The following is a 20,000-nucleotide window of genomic DNA, read 5'->3' as shown; positions in this document are numbered from 1 at the left end:
CTCAAGGCCACCAGAACAAAAAGAGTCTTGGGGATATGGCTTAGAATTGGCCATTCAAGCGAGTATAGATGACCTCAATCGAATCTCGGAAGAAATAGTTCTTCCTGAGGACGTAAGACTGCGAGTGGTGGTAGAAGGTAGGCCGCCCATATGCTATGAATGTGAAGAAAAAGGCCACATGAAAGCGAGGTGCCTCTAGAAAGAACCACAGACGGAAGAGATGGAGAAGCAAGAAAGTGCAGACCAAGAGGTACAAGTCGAGGTAAAGGAGACAAGAACGGATGAAGGATTAACGCTGGTAAAAAAATGAAAGAGAAGCGATAGAGTAAGCTCTCCGCCAGAAAGGCAAAAAAAAAAAATAAATAAAGGAGAAACGTCAGAGGAAGAGGTTATGAAGGAAGTCAGACGGAAGGAAGATAAAATGGTGAAAGATAAAATGGTGGTCGAAAAAGAAATTGGAAAGGAGTGCGTAGAGAAGTTGCAGAAGGATTGTACCAGTAGAGGAGGAGGAGGATTCAGAACAATTATACGAAGGTGAAATGGAGGAATTATTCAGAGTGGGAAGAGAAATGGTACCAGCAGTGGAGGAGGAAAAGGGAAAGCTAGTAAGAAAGTCCAAAAATCGATGGCGTTTTGTGTCATACGCGAAAAACAAGGAGATAGAACGGAAAATCACAAAATTTAAGTCTATTATAAAGGTAAAACTGCCGACAGACATGTATTCGGAGAATGTAAAGGCCATTTTGATCGACAGAGAGAAATACAACAAGCTGAATAATATGTGTGGAGGGATCTTCACACCCCCGGAGTAGCGGTGGAATTCGATGAATTACCACCGGTGGTGAAACTGAAAGATATCAAACCCTTCATGAAATACTAAAAAAGAAAAAGTAAGTTAAATCATTCTATTGTTAAAAAGAGAGACAAGGAAGAACGGTAAGGAAAAATACAAAGCAAGTTGAACGATTGTAAAGATTAAACTTCAAATGGTACTGCATGAGAAGTGGGTCTCATGCAGCCTTTTCATTTTCATTACATAACATTTACAACAGTAATGAAAAATACAAAGCAAATTGAACGATTGTAAAGAGATTAAACTATTCAAATGGTACTGCATGAGAAGTGGTTCCCATCCAGCCGTTTCATCTTCATTATATAACATTTACAACAGTAATGAAAAATACAAAGCAAGTTGAACGATTGTAAAGATTAAACTATTCAAATGGTACTGCATGAGAAGTGGTTCCCATCCAGCCGTTTCATCTTCATTACATAAAATTTTCATTCGGTTTCTGTTTTTTGTCGCCACTGTGGTGTCTAGTCTGTCCTAGGTCGTAGTGCCTAATAAAGAAATCAGTACGGAGTAGGTGGTTTGAGTTATTTGTATCGGAGTTGGTTTTGTCGTGTTATTTGTGAATCCTTTGTTGAATATTCATTGTGTACCCAATATTGTTGTTATTGTTGAAACTACAGATTGTTGTTATCTTTCAATTGTTGTTTTTTCCCCATTGTTGAAAATGGAGAAGGCGCCAGCAGGAGCCCGACGCGCTGGAATTACATGAAAGGAAATGTAAAATGGAACCAAAGAAATGAAAGAATGTGGGAAGTTGCTGAAAAAGGAAGGAAATACATTGAAACTAACAAATAATATAACCCGAAGGACAGTAGTATATCATTTTCGCGCTGATTACGAAAAGCCTTTGATAGCACCAAGATGAACTCAATACTTAAATCTCTGAAAATGCCTAGAGTCGAAGTGCAACGCATTAAACTGCTTAGAGATGCGAAAGCTGGATGCACCACTGACATAGCACTATTATCGCCACTTGTTAGGGCATCAAATATACAAAGGTCTCCGCATGTCTAGAAATAGTCATCAGAGACATTGATTGGCGAGGTAGCTTGAAATCAATGGCGAGTTACTAACAGCCCTCCGATTCTCAGATGACATCGTACTCATCGCCGAAGTCCCAGACGGAGCCGGACATTCATAGTTCATCTGTAGGCCTTAAATAAACCGCATGGAAACAAAATATATGCGATCTGAAGACGTAGCTCAAGGCCGAATAGAGATGGGAAGCGATAAAACCGAGAAGACAAAGGAGTACAAGCGAATATGTACCGAGACAAAAGACGATAAAATCATGATGAGAATAAGGACAGGCTGGAAGGCGTTTCTTTTGATAAAAAAAAAATGTGCTTATTGCAAAGCTAGGTAAGACCATATGTACCGGTCTCTTCAAAATCACTGCCCTACTTGCAGTGAGACGCGGGCTACTACGAAGAGGGAAGGACATCGATTGGCTCCCACACAAAGGGTCATAGGAAGATTCATGTTAGAAATACTGTTGTGTGAGCATTACCCGAAACGAGATGATTCGAAAACGAAATGAAGGGAACAAGGGATCGGAGAGTACCGAAAGCACAAGGTCCGTTGGATCGGACTTGTCGCAAGTTTCACAAACAACATGTGGACCCGTGCAGTTGTCAAGTGGTATCCCAGAGATTCGAAAAAAGCCAGTAGGAAGGCCTTCACGACGACGGGAACTCGATGCAGTAAAAGAATTTGGACTAAGATGCAAAAGAATAGCGCAATTAAGAAAGAAATGGAAGCGCATCGTGATCAGCGGTGTATAACGACATCCGATAGTCTGCTCGATACACGTGATTCAGGTGATAATGCTTGTTATCGAGAAAAGTTATTAGCATAGGTAAATGCATCTGAAAAGCGATTGTATTTTATACGCTGAACTTTTCCGGAATGGAAAGTCTTCTTTAACAACCAAATTCCATAAGTCATTTTCTGCAACGAAGAATTTTAGCACAATGCCATTCGGAAGGTCCAAATCTGTATCTATGAGTTTTCCAATGAATGCACCTAAGGATGATACATTTGTATGACGTATAAAAGGATGTATCGTTTATATATTTTATTTCTTATTTCTTTATTGCCCACAAGGGGTTAAACATAGACGGGACAAACAAGGACAGACAAAGGGATTAAGTCGATTATATCGACTCCAGTGCATAACTGGTACTTATTTAATCGACCCCGAAAGGATGAAAGGCAAAGTCGACCTCGGCGGAATTTGAACTCAGAACGTAACGGCAGACGAAATGCCGCTAAGCATTTCGCCGGCGTGCTAACGTTTCTGCCAGCTCGCCGCCTTATATATTTTATTTCTTTCAGTCATTGGATTACGACCATGTTGGGGCACCATCTTGAAAGGTTAAATCGAACAAATCGTTACCAGTAATTATTTTGGTTAAGTCTGATACTGACTCAATCGGTTTATTTTGCCGAATGTCAAGTTAAACAAACCAACACCAGTTGCCAAACAACACGCAAATACACGCACACACACACACACCTATATTTATACATACGACGGACATTCACACCATTTAAGTCCATCACATTCCCTCACAAGGCATTAGTCATGAGTGGGCCCGGGCTTATCGTAAGAGACACTCACTTTAGGTATCGCACATACCTAAGGTACGGTTGAACCAGTAACCACATGCTTGCAAAGCGAGCTGTTTAACCATAGAGCCATGTCTGCACCTATTCACAGCCGTGTCCATTATTCAATCACTTTCACCAGTCAAAACACAGGAAAGTTTCCAGCACTTTTGCAAAAAGAAGGCCACGAGCCAATCCTCTCTATAGACTTGATTGTTAACCGTATCCACCCCACATCTGACAACAGATTTTGGACAAAATCCCACGAGTCACAACGCTCGGATAGTGAACGAGTGCAAGCAGAACAGTTTATCACTCAACATTAGGACCCTGCGCGTGTCTAAGGCGTTTTGCAACCACCAGTACTGCGATGGCTACCATCTGGCACTCCGTCGGTTATGACGACGAGGATTCCAGCTGATCGGATCAACGGAAAGAGCCTGCTCGTGAAAATTAACGTGCGAGTGGCTGAACACTGCATATACACCTGACCCTTAACGTAATTCTCAGGGGGATTCAGCGAGACACAATGTGACAAGACTGGCCCCTTTGGCGTACTAGTACAACTCTTTTTGTCGGTTGAGTGGACTGAACCAACGTGAAATAAACCATCTTGCTCAAGGACAGAATGCACCGGTATCGAACTCACGACCTTTCAATCGTTAGCCGAATATCCCTAACCACAGTCAAACTTATATTCGGACTTCATATTTATAAATTTCGTATAAAAAAATAATAAACAAATAGATATGTCTTATTAAAATAACTTCCGCCGAGGTTGACTTTGCCTTTCATCCTTTCGGGGTCGATAAATTAAGTACCAGTTACGCACTGGGTCGATATAATCGACTGAATCCCTTTGTCTGTCCTTGTTTGTCCCCTCTGTGTTTAGCCCCTTGTGGGTAGTAAAGAAATTATGTCTTATTAAAATAACGCACAAAACAAATAAATCTGTTGTATATTTAACTAATTATTTATTTTTTTATGCAAAATAATCTACTGATAACTTTTTAAAAATCAGTGCAAGTTTTGGCGCCGAATTCCTTGGGCCAATGTCTCATTATTGCGTAGGATGGTATTTCTATTTGTCCGCTACATTCTGATTTCAAATTCCGCTGTGGTCGACTTTGCCTTTCATCCTTTCGGGGTCGATAAATTAAGTACCAGTTACGCACTGGGGTCGATATAATCGACTGAATCCCTTTGTCTGTCCTTGTTTGTCCCCTCTGTGTTTAGCCCCTTGTGGGTAGTAAAGAAATTATGTCTTATTAAAATAACGCACAAAACAAATAAATCTGTTGTATATTTAACTAATTATTTATTTTTTTATGCAAAATAATCTACTGATAACTTTTTAAAAATCAGTGCAAGTTTTGGCGCCGAATTCCTTGGGCCAATGTCTCATTATTGCGTAGGATGGTATTTCTATTTGTCCGCTACATTCTGAGTTCAAATTCCGCTGTGGTCGACTTTGCCTTTCATCCTTTCGGGGTCGATAAATTAAGTACCAGTTACTCACTGGGGTCGATATAATCGACTTAATCCGTTTGTCTGTCCTTGTTTGTCCCCTCTGTGTTTAGCCCCTTGTGGGCAATAAAGAAACAGATTGTCGACCATCGATCGTCGCAGAGGATTCGCTGACGAGATCATCGCCGATTATCGGAGCAGTGGGTTCTAGGGTCATGCTTTAATAAAAGATCAGGGGTGCCTCACTCCTAGTGATCTCCGGAACTACGGGTAGACAACCAAGGAGACACAGTAACAAGATCAGATAATTGAAAGATGATAGCCGTATAAAAATAATTTGATAAAATCATTTTCCAGAATTATTTTTATGTACACAAAGTAAAAATGTAAAGCAGTGTCTGGAATTCTAGGGATTTATTGGGATGGTTACCCGGTTTCCGTGAAGTATGAGTAACCGAGATGTCATCTGCCTTGAATGGGACGCCGGACTGTAGTAGGTTTACTCATTTACAACTGAATGGATTGGAGCAAAGCAAAATGAGACCACCCTCTCTAGGAAAACAAACCCACCATCCGCCGATAGTGAGCGCAAAACCTTAAACACTACGCCACGCGCTTTCTTAAACAGACACGAATAAATGAAACAAAGTTCTTTATTTCAATTTATGCTATAACCTCCTGAAACGTGGCTTGTTTTCTACCAGAATATCAAAGTTTGGAGATAATGACTCGTTGATTGAAACTTCCATTACTGTCTTTAAATGGTCATTAGCTAATCTTGAATATTTTTTAGTATTCCAGAGAATGCACTTATACATATGGATTTTAGCAACATGGACATTATTCTAGCAGCAAATAGTTTGAATTCAGGATATTAATCTCCCAAATACTGATAAAATTCTTTCATGTTTACATTTGAAAATTTATACTCGAGAGCTAACTCACATTTCATGTTTTTAATTCCAAGTTAGTTCTTTGGGCACAATTTTACGTAAACAGAAAATGGATCCAGGAAAATTGAGAATTTTTATATTAATTTCTTGTATATCTAACAATTCCCACCCTTTGTTTTTTTCTGTTTGTTTTGAAAGTTTCTTCTTAGGTCAGATTTTAAATAGTTCTATTTTTATTACTCTTTTACTTGTTTCAGTCATTTGACTGCGGCCATGCTGGAGCACCGCCTTTAGTCGAGCAAATCGACCCCGGGACTTATTCTTTGTAAGCCCAGTACTTATTCTATCGGTCTCTTTTGCCGAACCGCTAAGTGACGGAGACGTAAACACACCATCATCGGTTGTCAAGCAATGCTAGAGGGACAAACACAGGCACACAAACATATACACACACATACAAATATATATATATATATATACATATATACGACAGGCTTCTTTCAGTTTCCGTCTACCAAATCCACTCACAAGGCTTTGGTCGGCCCGAGGCTATAGCAGAAGACACTTGCCCAAGATGCCACGCAGTAGGACTGAACCCAGAACCATGTGGTTGGTAAGCAAGCTACTTACCACACGACCACTCCTGTATTATTTCGTAATTGGAAGAAGAGTCACGCGATTTCAAAGACTCAAAGTGAAATAAATTCCTTTTCGATATTTTATTTGTTCGGAGGCAGTGAGCTTGCTGAAACAGCATGCCGGACAAAATGCTTCGCGGCATTTTGTCCGTCTTTACGTTCTCAGTGCAAATGTTGTCGAAGTCAACTTTGCCTTTCATCCTTTCGGGGTCGATAAAATAAGTACCGTGATCGAATGGACTTAGCCTTCTGCCAGATTGCTGGTTTTGTGCCAAAACTTGAAATCGATACTTGATTGACCGAAAGTTCAAACTTGATTTCAAATGTTTCAATGCCGGAAGAAAGTGCTTCCTTGTATTTTTTAATCCGGATCATTCAAATTAATCGCAATATCAACCATAAAAGCTTAATTTGACGATATCATTCGGTATCGTCAAATTAAGGCACGTTTTTTTCTTTCATTTTCAAGAAACATTTACAAAATATTTACAAGAAATATTTACATAGGCGCAGGAGTGGCTGTTGGTAAGTAGCTTGCTAACCAACCACATGGTTCTGGGTTCAATCCCACTGCGTGGCATCTTGGGCAAGTGTCTTCTGCTATAGCCCCGAGCCGACCAATGCCTTGTGAGTGGATTTGGTAGACGGAAACTGAAAGAAGCCTGTCGTATATATGTATATATATATATGTATGTGTGTGTGTGTTTGTGTGTCTGTGTTTGTCCCCCTAGCATTGCTTGACAACCGATGTTGGTGTGTGTTTACGTCCCCGTCACTTAGCGGTTCGGCAAAAGAGACCGATAGAATAAGTACTGGGCTTACAAAAGAATAAGTCCCGGGGTCGAGTTACTCGATTAAAGGCGGTGCTCCAGCATGGCCGCAGTCAAATGACTGAAACAAGTAAAAGAGTAAAATTCCCAGAAACATTTTAATCCAATGTCCTTCTTTAGTCAGCAATATCTATTTCTTTACTACCCACAAGGGGCTAAACACAGAGGGGACAAACAACGACAGACAAACGGATTAAGTCGATTACATCGACCCCAGTGCGTAACTGTTACTTTTTTAATCGACCCCGAAAGGATGAAAGGCAAAGTCGACCTCGGCGGAATTTGAACTTAGAACGTAACGGCAGACGAAATACCGCTAAGCATTTCGCCCGGCGTGCTAACGATTCTGCCAGCTCGCCGCCTTCAGCAATATCACAGTGATAAGGTATTTCAAGTGGAATATCGAACCGCTTTGAAAAATTATCAAATTATCCGTGATTGAAGCTACGTGCATATATAAAATGAACTGATTGTTACTCGATAACAATGATTTGGTCCACTTTGAGAGCTCTAAAACATAACATTTCGTGATGCATAATGCAATGAACACGATAGAGATAGTGATCGTTATTTACAGCCTGTAATTCCGATTTTAATCTGGACATTACATCTAAATCACTCTCTACTATTTGCGGAACGCCATCTGTGGTCAAGCTCACAATCTGTTTCCAGTTTTGGGTTTAATTTATGTAAAGCGATAACCAAAGCTTGGAATATATATATCTCCTTTATGACGATCTACCAATAAAATTCCGCAAACTCTTCCATTATGTACATATCTTCATCAACGTCATTAAAAAAAAATAATAATAATAAACGATACAGTACTGAGCCTCATTGGTAATGTCGGTGCTTTTATTAATGGCAATGAAAATTGTAAGAAAAGAATTCAACCTTTCTTCTAAAGTTGCAAGTCTTAGTTTTCAAAGACATTCATAATACTGTCAGAAATAAAGTTGTTTGACATTGATATATCTGAAAATAATTGCCGGACAATTTCAGGACAATCCAACTCTGAAACCGTAATCATGAATTTTATTTTCTTACAAATTCGCTTTCTGAAAGGACTTTGACGAAATGAATATTTGATTTGTAATCATATAACAACTAGCTTCAGCTGCAAAAGGATTTTTTCTTCTTTTTTGCTTCTATTTTCTCTTTTTTTTTTTCTCGTTTCAATACTGCTGATTTACTGACTGTGTAGTTTAGCAACTCTTTTTTTTGTTTTTTCTTTAATCTTGTCGCTGTAATCGTTAAATTAATTCTCATAACAAGTCACATATATCTTTGGCAAGAGAAACTTGTCGTCTGTTGCAAATTAAACAGATCAGGTTACCCTCCAACTCGACAAAAACAAAAACAAAAAAATCTGTTAATTTTTTTTTTATTACAATATTCTAAAATTAAGCATAGACTTTTCTTTGATTTGACATAGTGGGGTTAAGTAGTAGTAGGGGGCGCAATGGCCCAGTGGTTAGGGCAGCGGACTCGCGGTCGTAGGATCGCGGTTTCGATTCCCAGACCGGGCGTTGTGAGTGTTTATTGAGCGAAAACACCTAAAGCTCCACGAGGCTCCGGCAGGGGATGGTGGTGATCCCTGCTGTACTCTTTCACCACCACTTTCTCTCACTCTTACTTCCTGTTTCTGTTGTACCTGTATTTCAAAGGGCCGGCCTTGTCACTCTCTGTGTCACGCTGAATATCCCCGAGAACTACGTTAAGGGTACACGTGTCTGTGGAGTGCTCAGCCACTTACACGTTAATTTCACGAGCAGGCTGTTCCGTTGATTTGGATCAACCGGAACCCTCGTCGTCGTAACCGACGGAGTGCTTCCATCCATCAAGTAGTAGTAGTAGTAGTAGTAGTATGGGGGCATGCGCTGTAACAGCTTGTCACTGCATCCACCACTTATTGGTGATTCTCTGTTACTTCTGGTAGAAATAATTATTAAAAAATTTATCGAAATGAATTTGTAAAAATAAAATTACCTTTACAGAAAACAATATCCTTGACAAGATATTAAACACATTTTTTTTTTAGCAGAGCACTTTACCTCGCTAATTATGAACTACGATAACCCATTTTCATATATTTCTTATTTGGAAACGTTGCATAATTCCAGAAAATCGCTAATATCCACAGCGGATATATAAATAAAATTTGATTGATTTTATCGTGAAAGATGTCTTTCAGCAGCTTGTGCAGTTTCAGTCGCAAACATTTTTAATATCGATCATATTAATTAGAGTTCCTTCAGACGAACAAGTGCGCAAATTTGACAAGAAATTCTAGTTCCGTTTGGCTTGGCATGTATGTATGAAATAAAAGGGGAAATATGTCACGTATTTTGCTATATAGATTCATAAATTTCTTTTCTTATGAGATGTCACGTATTTTGCTATATAGATTCATAAATTTCTTTTCTTATGAGATAATAAAAACATTTCCTAAATTGCACTGATTTGACTTATCAGAATGGGTGCTAACTGCAACTCTAGGTGGACTCTGACTCTGAACACATGCTGGCAAAATATATATTTCTTTACTACGCACAAGGGGCCAAACACAGAGGGGACAAACAAGGACAGACAAAGGGATTAAGTCGATTATATCGACCCCAGTGCGAAACTGGTACTTTATTTATCGACCCCGAAAGGATGAAAGGCAAAGTCGACCTCGGCGGAATTTGAACTCAGAACGTAACGACAGACAAAATACCTATTTCTTTATTACCCACAAGGGGCTAAACACAGAGGGGACAAACAAGGACAGACATAGGTATTAAGTCGATTACATCGACCCCAGTGCGTAACTGGTACTTAATTTATCGACCCCGAAAGGATGAAAGGCAAAGTCGACCTCGGCGGAATTTGAACTCAGAACGTAACGACAGACGAAATACCTATTTCTTTATTACCCACAAGGGGCTAAACACAGAGGGGACAAACAAGGACAGACATAGGTATTAAGTCGATTACATCGACCCCAGTGCGTAACTGGTACTTAATTTATCGACCCCGAAAGGATGAAAGGCAAAGTCGACCTCGGCGGAATTTGAACTCAGAACGTAACGACAGACAAAATACCTATTTCTTTATTACCCACAAGGGGCTAAACACAGAGGGGACAAACAAGGACAGACATAGGTATTAAGTCGATTACATCGACCCCAGTGTGTAACTGGTACTTAATTTATCGACCCCGAAAGGATGAAAGGCAAAGTCGACCTCGGCGGAATTTGAACTCAGAACGTAACGACAGACGAAATACCTATTTCTTTATTACCCACAAGGGGCTAAACACAGAGGGGACAAACAAGGACAGACATAGGTATTAAGTCGATTACATCGACCCCAGTGCGTAACTGGTACTTGATTTATCGACCCCGAAAGGATGAAAGGCAAAGTCGACCTCGGCGGAATTTGAACTCAGAACGTAACGACAGACGAAATACCGCTAAGCATTTCACCCGGCGTGCTAACGGTTCTGCCAGCTCGCCATCTTATCTTTGCACAATACTGGTTTCACATTTTGGCACAAAGCCAGCAATTTTGGAGGAGGCGGCGGGTGTATCGATTACATCGACCCCCAGCGTTGAAATAGTACTTATTTTATCGACCCCCGAAAGGTTGAAAGCAAAGTCGATCTCGACGGAATTTGAAATCAGAACGCACAGACGGACGAAACGCCGCTAAGCATTTTGCTAACGGTTCTGCCAACTCTCCGTTCTGGCATAAATACTTTTTTTTTAATATTTAGAAAGTCATATGTGGATAAAAACTCGAGGGCAAGTTCATTAAGTTCTACAATATAATTATAGTCATGCACATTCCCATATTTCACACAATGTCTAAAGAACTAATTTTAAGTAGAACTAGTTGCATATATTTTGATATGTAAATATCCGCACCTAATTAAACTCTAGTAGTATTTTAATCATATGCAAGCCAACTAGACAGAGTATCTGTATGAGCATGAAAGTGTGAAAATGTGTATAGTAAGAACGTAATTATATTCTGATAGCCAAGGCTCTTGACTTTATCCGGGCTTTTTGCTTGTTTGTTTAAATAAATGACACAATTTGTGGTTATAACTTATGTTGTTTCTTCTGCATATAATTATACAAGCGTAATGCAAATATGTGTAAAATGTATAATTTTTTTCTTTTTTCGTTTTTTTTTGGGGGGGGGGGTCTTGGCTTCTATGTTGCGTGAAGAGTTTGTGACTGTTTTTACTGCAATGCTAGAACAAGCAATTCAAACAAAAACCTGTTTAATAAGCAAAATTTCTGGTGGAAGACAAAGCTTCTTGCTCTATAGCTTGATGGTGAAAATATGTTTGCTTGCTTCATTGTCTGAGTATGTAGGATAGAGACGACCATGAGAGAAACTCATGAGTTTGTCTTTTCAAGAAACTGTCCATGGGGCTTGTTGATAGTTACAGCAAAAGATCCTTGTACTGGAATGGCATAAATGATGGGGCGAGAGGAATGCGTGGAGTGAAAACCTCTCCCATGGTACAATAAACAATAAAGGTCGTTAGGAACACATGGGCACAAGAATTTTGGCGACGATTCTTGTGTTGTTGAAGAGTTTTGGCGGATCCGGATTTTAAGCACTTCCACTTTTAGTTGTGTATTGTGAGGAGGGCTGAAGAGAGTAGAGGAATTTTGTTAAATAATTTACAGACTGCATCGTTTGCAGACAGCATCGTTAGCATTAGTGGAGGTGCATGGCTTAGTGTAAGAATGTCCAACCTTTTTCCTCATGGGCCAAATTATAAATGTGAGTATATTCACCGAACCACAAAAGTACTAAGATATAAATTTTTAAAAAGTTCAAAATATAGTAAACAGATTTTTTTTTATATCAATAGTTATCGCCAAGCTAATATGGCAGTCCATAAATATAGGACGAAAGCTGCCGTTGATTAGCTCCAAGAGGTCATCGCCTCTAGCTAGCTATATGACACACGAACCTGTGTCCATTATAACATTCGAACAGGAGAGATCAGCCGCTTCCCCTTGCTGGTCAGACATCTGCAGATATGTTTCAGGGTATTTGCCCTTTATCAATGCGGAGTAACCGAGCTCAGTAGGCGTCGCTACTGACCGCCTGTTCGAAGGATTATTTACCTAAATTCAGTGATATACATCCACTGGTTTTCAAAAATAGAAATTTATAGCTAGCTAGAGGCGATGGCCTCTTGGAGCTAATCAACGGCAGCTTTCATCCTATATTTATGGACTGCCATATTAGCTTGGCGATAACTATTAATATCCAGTCCCGCTGCCGTAGTCTCTCCTTTAGAGAGACTTAGAAATAATAATATTTCTAATTTTTTAATAACAAACGTAAATACAAAATAATGTGCTATAGAAAGTGAAAATGAATTTACACTTACACAAAATAAAACCAATCTGATTTTTAGCATTGATTTCCTTTTATGATATTCTCAATATCTGTTTTTATGGTACTATTCTTTACTCTAAAAATCTTAGTTAAATGGCCATCACTCAGCCTATTTCTTTCAGCAGTTTTGATGTTTTTCTTACACGAAAAGAATTGTTCACAGCAGTATGTACTACCTCACACGCACAATAGTTTTCTAACTAAATTGGCAGTTTGATTAAATTCATTGAAAGAATGCAATTTCTTGTAAAAGTTAAGGACATATTTTCTATGATAAGTTTTCAAATATTCTCTACATTTGAAGTTCAATGAGTTCTGGCTAGTATTTGGCTGGTGCTTCCACATAAATAAATGAAAATGAATAACTCAACAATTTTAGTTCAGTTTCCATCTTTCTGAAGTCAGAAAACCTGGTTGTAAAATCTAACAAAGCTTCACATAATTTAGTGTAATTTTTCAAAATTCACTGGAAATTCTTCTCGTCTTTTAGATAAATTCTGAAAATGTACAATTTCTTCACCCTTCAATTGTATTATGAGAAGTTCTAATTTCTTAGTAAAACTTATTCGCTCAAACATTGGACAATAACTGCTTTTTTCCTCGTAAATGCAAATTAAGTTCAGCTAACATTTCAGTGATATCTACCAAGAAGGACAGGTCATTCAACCATTCTTCATTTGCCAAAAAATCGACATTTTTTTGCATAAACTGTTTTATTTCAGGCAACAATAATTGAAACCTATTCAAAGTTGCTGCTTGGCTGAGTCATCTGACGTTTGAGAAAAAAATAACGTCTCCATATTCACTGCCAACTTCTATCAAGTATGCTTTGAATGTACGATGGTTCAAGCTCCGAGATCTAATAAAATTAACAACGTTCACAATATCTGTCATCAACTGTTTCATATTTAATTTTTAAGCATATAATTGCTGTTGATGAATCAAGCATTGATAGCTAAGTATATCATGATCAACCATTTCTTTGAATAAAGTAATAAGCCCATTTTTTTTTACCAGTTAATGCAAAAGCACCATCAGTCGTAATCGAACTTTATTTCTATCGACATTGAACTTTTCTAATGATAAATTAACATGCTCAATTATGTCCCTGCAAGTTGTTGAACCCTTCACATGACACCCGTCCAACATTCCTTTAACGGTATTAAAATTGAAATAAATTTCTCTGAAGAAAATAACCAATTGTGCAGTATTACTTTGATCGGTACTTTCGTCCAATACTAAACTGTAATGAACACATTTAGATAATTGAGTCTGTAATGTACCTACAATACTCTCAGCTAAGTCATCAATTCTTCTACCAATTGTCTGATGCGGCAGACTTGTTTCATTTGAATAAGTTCACCTTCTCGGGACAATATTCACTAAAAGCATTCTTTTATTAATTCGTCATCTACCCTTTTGAGCCAATTTTTCAGCTATTAAATAACTAACCTTTGTACTTGTACCAGTTTTCCCAACAAGTTTTTTGAAATTGCTTTGTTGTGAACTAAGCCTCTTCTTCAATTCATTTTCTTTTCCCGTTTAATTATTTTATATTGTGACTCACGTTTGGCAGCATCGTGACGCTTAATATTATATTCCTTACATACAATATTTTTATCATTACATATGAGGCAGATAATATTATTGCATGTTTTAATTACGAAATATTTTTCTGTCCATAGGATTTTTCTCTTCTTAGTATCAGATGCCATGACCAAATAATGGGCTTAGCAATTAAAATTATTACATAATCATGCTGATATTAATATTCCAGAAATCAGAAACAAATAAAGATTAAATAAGCTCTTTCACATAAAGCATTAGCATTAGGCTTAGCTTAGACTAGAAACACTGCAGTCACTATCACTTGACATTGTAAAGAAGGTTAGGAAATAACACAATCAATATTAATCCGACCGCAAAAGATTTGAAACTGAAATAATGGCTGTTAATTATGCATCAACAAAATGGCTGACTTTACGACATCCTTGGCTTAGTGGTTACGATGTTAGACTCAGAGGCGACGAGCTGGCAGAAACGTTAGCACGCCGGGTGAAATGCGTAGCGGTATTTCGTCTGCCGTTACGTTCTGAGTTCAAATTCCGCCGAGGTCGACTTTGCCTTTCATCCTTTCGGGGTCGATAAATTAAGTACCAGTTACGAACTGGGGTCGATGTAATCGACTTAATACCTATGTCTGTCCTTGTTTGTTCCCTCTGTGTTTAGCCCCTTGTGGGTAATAAAGAAATAGGCATTTCGTCTGCCGTTGCGTTCTGAGTTCAAATTCCGCCGAGGTCGACTTTGCCTTTCATCCTTTCGGGGTCGATAAATTAAGTACCAGTTACGCACTGAGGTCGATATAATCGACTTAACCCGTTTGTATGTCCTTGTTTGTCCTCCCTGTGTTTAACCCCTTGTGGGTAGTAAAGAAATAGGTATTTCGTCTGCCGTTACGTTCTGAGTTCAAATTCCGCCGAGGTTGACTTTGCCTCTCATCCTTTCGGGGTCGATAAATTAAGTACCAGTTACGCACTGGGGTCGATATAATCGACTTAAATCCCTTTGTCTGTCCTTGTTTGTCTCCTCTATGTTTAGACCCTTGTAGGTAATAAAGAAATAGGTATTTCGTCTGCCGTTACGTTCTGAGTTCAAATTCCGCCGAGGTTAACTTTACCTTTTATCCTTTCAGGGTCGATAAATTAAGTACCAGTTACGCACTGGGGTTGATACAATCGACTTAAATCCGTTAGTCTGTCCTTGTTTGTCCCTTCTGTGTTTAGGTGTTTAGTCCCTTGTGGGTAGTAAAGAAATAGGTTACGATGTTAGACTCATGATTGTAAGATTGCGGTTTCGATTCCTGGACTAGTCTTTAGCAAAACACTTCCTTTCACGTTACACCAGTCTGCTCAGCTGGTAAAGATGGGTTATCATGCGACGGACCGGCGTCCCGTCCAGGGAGGAAAATATACGTCTGAGACATTGGGAAACAGGCCCTATGCTCCTTACAGAGTAATGTGGACGAATCATCATTAGCCTTAATTAGAGTGCATGTTGAACCGTTCAATCTAGATTGGTCTTGTAGCTGTTGTATGACTGTTGCAGTTAAATCCTGCAAAATTTTATAGCTTGGGGAGCAAACGTGGCACATTTACAAAACCATTCAGGGATTTCTATAATCCTGTAGAACGTTAACTTAAATTTTCTATAACATTTCTGGACATCTGTTGATGAATTGTTCCACAATTTTTTGATACTGCAACATCTCTGCTCCCAATATCAACTGGTAGCTGACCACTGCACAACTGTAGCCACACATCTTACAAACTACTAGAGTGCTAATGCCTCTCTCTTAAGCGCATTTCCCATGCTGGTAAGAGGATTAAGGTTTTCCACTCGTCTCCAAGTATGATTGTTCATGGTGTTCTCTCAACTCATGTACAGATCTACCCTTTGGAGTGGCTGTTAGAATTTGCCTGAAGTTATCAGAGAGCAAGGTTACGATTCCGCTCAAAGTTTTATTGGGTTGGTGCCTAATTATTGCGGCTTTTCGTCAACAAATTGTATTCAACAAAAACATCTTTAAATGACGGTCTGACCGTCTGCCAAGCAAATGGGAAGCAGTAATTGAAGCAGATGGTGAATATGCTCCGGAATAATCATTTAAAGATGTTTTTGTTACATGCTGTTATTGTTTTTGTTAAATAAAATTTATTGAAAAAATGCCGCAATAATTATGCACCAGCCCAATAGCACTTCCTCTGGGATCTTGTAAGATGTAATTGAGAGCCGCGACATTGTGCACTTAATCCATGTAATCAACTTGGTCTTCTTCAGAACCTTTTTCTCTAGACTCTTTGCCAACATTGTACGTAATGAGAAGTCTTGTCACACGTGAGAAAAGTTGCAGTAATTTCAGATGCAGCCACTGCAGTAGCAGTTTGGCGTGGCGAAAGAGCATTTGTTAAACAAGTTGACCAAAAAGTTTTATCTGTTCCACCAAAAGCATAAAGGAAAACTATTTACCTCCACCAAAAGCATAAAGGAAAACTATTCCCCTCCACCAAAAGCATAAAGGAAAACTATTCCCCTCCACCAAAAGCATAAAGGAAAACTATTCACCTCCACCAAAAGCATAAAGGAAAACTATTCACCTCCACCAAAAGCATAAAGGAAAACTATTCACCTCCACCAAAAGCATAAAGGAAAACTATTCACCTCCACCAAAAGCATAAAGGAAAACTATTCACCTCCACCAAAAGCATAAAGGAAAACTATTCACCTCCACCAAAAGCATAAAGGAAAACTATTCACCTCCACCAAAAGCATAAAGGAAAACTATTCACCTCCAGTCAATGTCACTAATTGTTTCATCCTTTTATAAGCTTTTTTTTTAAATTTAGAACCATGAGTGATTTATTTTGCTAAACATACTCTGTGGTAAGAAGCTTGCTTCCCAACCATATGGTTCCAAGTACAGTGAAAGGATTTGGTATAAGTATGTGTGTGTGTGTGTGTGTGTGTGTGTGTGTGTGTTTGTGTCTGTGTTTGTTCACCACTTTCTGCACCTCTTGTCAACCGGTGTTGCTGTGTTTACATCCCTGTAATTAGCGGTTCAGCTAAAGAGATCGATAGAATAAGTATCAGACTTAGAGGTCTAATGACTGAAACAAGTAAAAGATAAAAAGAAAAAACGAAAACAAGGAACTTGAATTTCTTCGTCTGTCCAAATCTCATGACCTCGTGGATTTGAAGACACTGTGGAGTCATGTAATTTTTTGTTGTATAGTGGAACTGTATACCTCTCCCGATAAAAAGTGGTAGGATTCAGCCATTATAAATACACCAGTAGCCGGTCGTCAAGATGGGGTCGAGAGTCGAAGAGTTGAGTCAACTGTTGTAGTAGGTGTCTTGTGGAGCTATCAACGGTAGTAAGACAGAAGTTAGTGTATTACTGTTCCGGTACGAAGAGATACAACGATGACTAGTAACTATTACTCTCTCTTACTCTCTTACTTGTTTCAGTCAGTTGACTGCGGCCATGCTGGAGCACCGCCTTTAATCGAACAACTCGACCCCGGGACTTATTCTTTGTAAGCCCAGTACTTATTCTATCGGTCTCTTTTGCCGAACCGCTAAGTGACGGGGACATAAACACACCAGCATCGGTTGTCAAGCAATGCTAGGGGGACAAACACAGACACACAAACACAGACACACACATATATATATATACATATATACGACAGGCTTCTTTCAGTTTCCGTCTACCAAATCCACTCACAAGGTTTTGGTCGGCCCGAGGCTATAGTAGAAGACACTTGCCCAAGGTGCCACGCAGGGGGACTGAACCCGGAACCATGTGGTTGGTAAGCAAGCTACTTGCCACACAGCCACTCCTACTAAAGTAGAACAGCAACCACAGTACAATGGTAGTCACACGTCACACCAGTGGGAGGAACCCACTTTACCACATTTTGTATCTGATTCCTTTGAATGTTTGAAAGTTTATTATGTTGACTGCATCTAAAACATTAAACCTTTTCCAAATTTTTTTCCAAGAAGGACCGCTTTCCTCATTCAGGGATTTCAGAACAGTTTCTAGTGTTTCTCGCAGATCATGTGCCTTAAAAGCTTCAGCATTTAAAAAGCAATTTTTGCTGCCCGTTATGACAGAATAATTTATCAGGTTTCATTTTTGCAGTAACATAACCTGCAGTAACATAACCTCAGTAAATTCAATTTTATGCATGTAAAAATTATCATGTAGATTTATTTGCTTACCATAATTCAAATGCTGTGGTAGGGAGTGGTCGTGTTTAAACTGTTAGTACAATTATTAAAAATATTTACTTCGTGCCGTAAAAGAGAGTGGTAATATTTAACACATTATAGAACTTTTAAAAATATTTACAATGAAAAACATTTTATGTCAAGGCATACAGGACAGTTTTGTTCTAAATGAATATTATTAGGAAGGGCAGAGAGATAGCAATGTTGCTGTGATAAGCATTATTCATGCAAGCAGAGACAGACTGTAATTGTAATGAACAATATTCGCTTAGGTGTGACTAATTCTAATAAGCAGTATTTTTTTGTAATAATGTTTTAATGATCGTCACAGCATTATTATACTAAACACTGTGTTATCAGAGCATTGAGAGACTATAATTGTTACCTTTTATTTTTTTTACTTGCTTCAGTCATTGGACTGCGACCACCTGGACGTACCGCCATGAAGAATCTTCAGTCAAATTAATCGACCCCAGTACCTATTATTACTTTTTTGAACACACACACACACACACACACACACACACACACACACACACACACACACACATACACACACGTACACATATACACATGCTAACTCTCTCTTACACACACACACATACGACCGCTTATACACATACACGCAATGCAAAAAGTTCTAATTAACATTATAGTAAACATCTTATTACCGCACCAAAAATAATAGAAGCGGGAGACATAGGTGCTCGAAGCCTACAAGAATCGCCTAGAAATCTGGCTCCAAACAGATGAATAGATTATTGCCGGCAACATCTAGAACATAACATAAACAAACCACAAATATTAATTTCAAATTTTGGCACAAGGCCAGTAAATTCAAGGGAATTTTTTTATTTGTTTCAGTCATTGGACTGCGGCCATCTGGACGTACCGCCATGAAGAATCTTCAGTGAAATTAATCGACCCCAGTACCTATTATTACCTTTTTTGAAGTCTAAAGCGGTGAGCTGGCAAAGTAGTTGGCGCGCCGGACAAAATGCTCGGTGGCACATTCACTCACAGTAAATTCAAGGGAAGGGTTATGTCGGTTATGTTGACTCCATAGGGTGGTGAGCTGGCAGAAACGTTAGCACGTCGGGCTAAATGCGTAGCCGTATTTCGTCTGCCGTTACGTTCTGAGTTCAAATCCCACCGAGGTCGACTTTGCCTTTCATCCTTTCGGGGTCGATAAATTAAGTACCAGTTATGCACTGGGGTCGATATAACCGACTTAATCAGTTTGCCTGTCCTTGTTTGTCGCCTCTGTGTTTAGCCCCTTGTGGGTAGTAAAGAAATAGGTTATGCTGACTCCAATATTCGACCCCGGAAGGGATGAAAGGCAAAGTCGAACTCGGTGAAATTTGAACTCAGAACAAAAAGACCGGACGAAATACCTATTTCTTTACTACCCGATTTTCTCGGTAAGTATGGGGGCTAAGAAAAAATATACAAACTGCATTCCAATCTATGCACACATGTGTGCCATTTTTCACAGGAATCCACC

General features: G+C 39.0%; 1 protein-coding gene and 1 long non-coding RNA gene across 2 annotated transcripts in view; one reads left to right on the top strand and one right to left on the bottom strand.

Annotated features, from left to right (window-relative positions):
- Positions 1-890, top strand: part of LOC118765833 — an 18,292-nt gene extending 17,402 nt beyond the window's left edge. Inside the window, exon 5 of the long non-coding RNA XR_005001724.1 lies at positions 1-890. This exon is cut by the window's left edge and continues 245 nt beyond it. This is a non-coding gene — a long non-coding RNA (uncharacterized LOC118765833).
- Positions 1-20,000, bottom strand: part of LOC115218532 (beta-1,3-galactosyltransferase 5) — a 160,412-nt gene that overhangs the window by 122,714 nt on the left and 17,698 nt on the right. The gene's annotated exons all lie outside the window — the stretch shown is intronic.

Source organism: Octopus sinensis, linkage group LG13 (genome assembly GCF_006345805.1).
Source record: "Octopus sinensis linkage group LG13, ASM634580v1, whole genome shotgun sequence".
NCBI lineage: Eukaryota > Metazoa > Mollusca > Cephalopoda > Octopoda > Octopodidae > Octopus > Octopus sinensis.
Note: the sequence above shows the minus strand (reverse complement) of the source record. Positions and strands in the feature narration are given on the sequence as shown.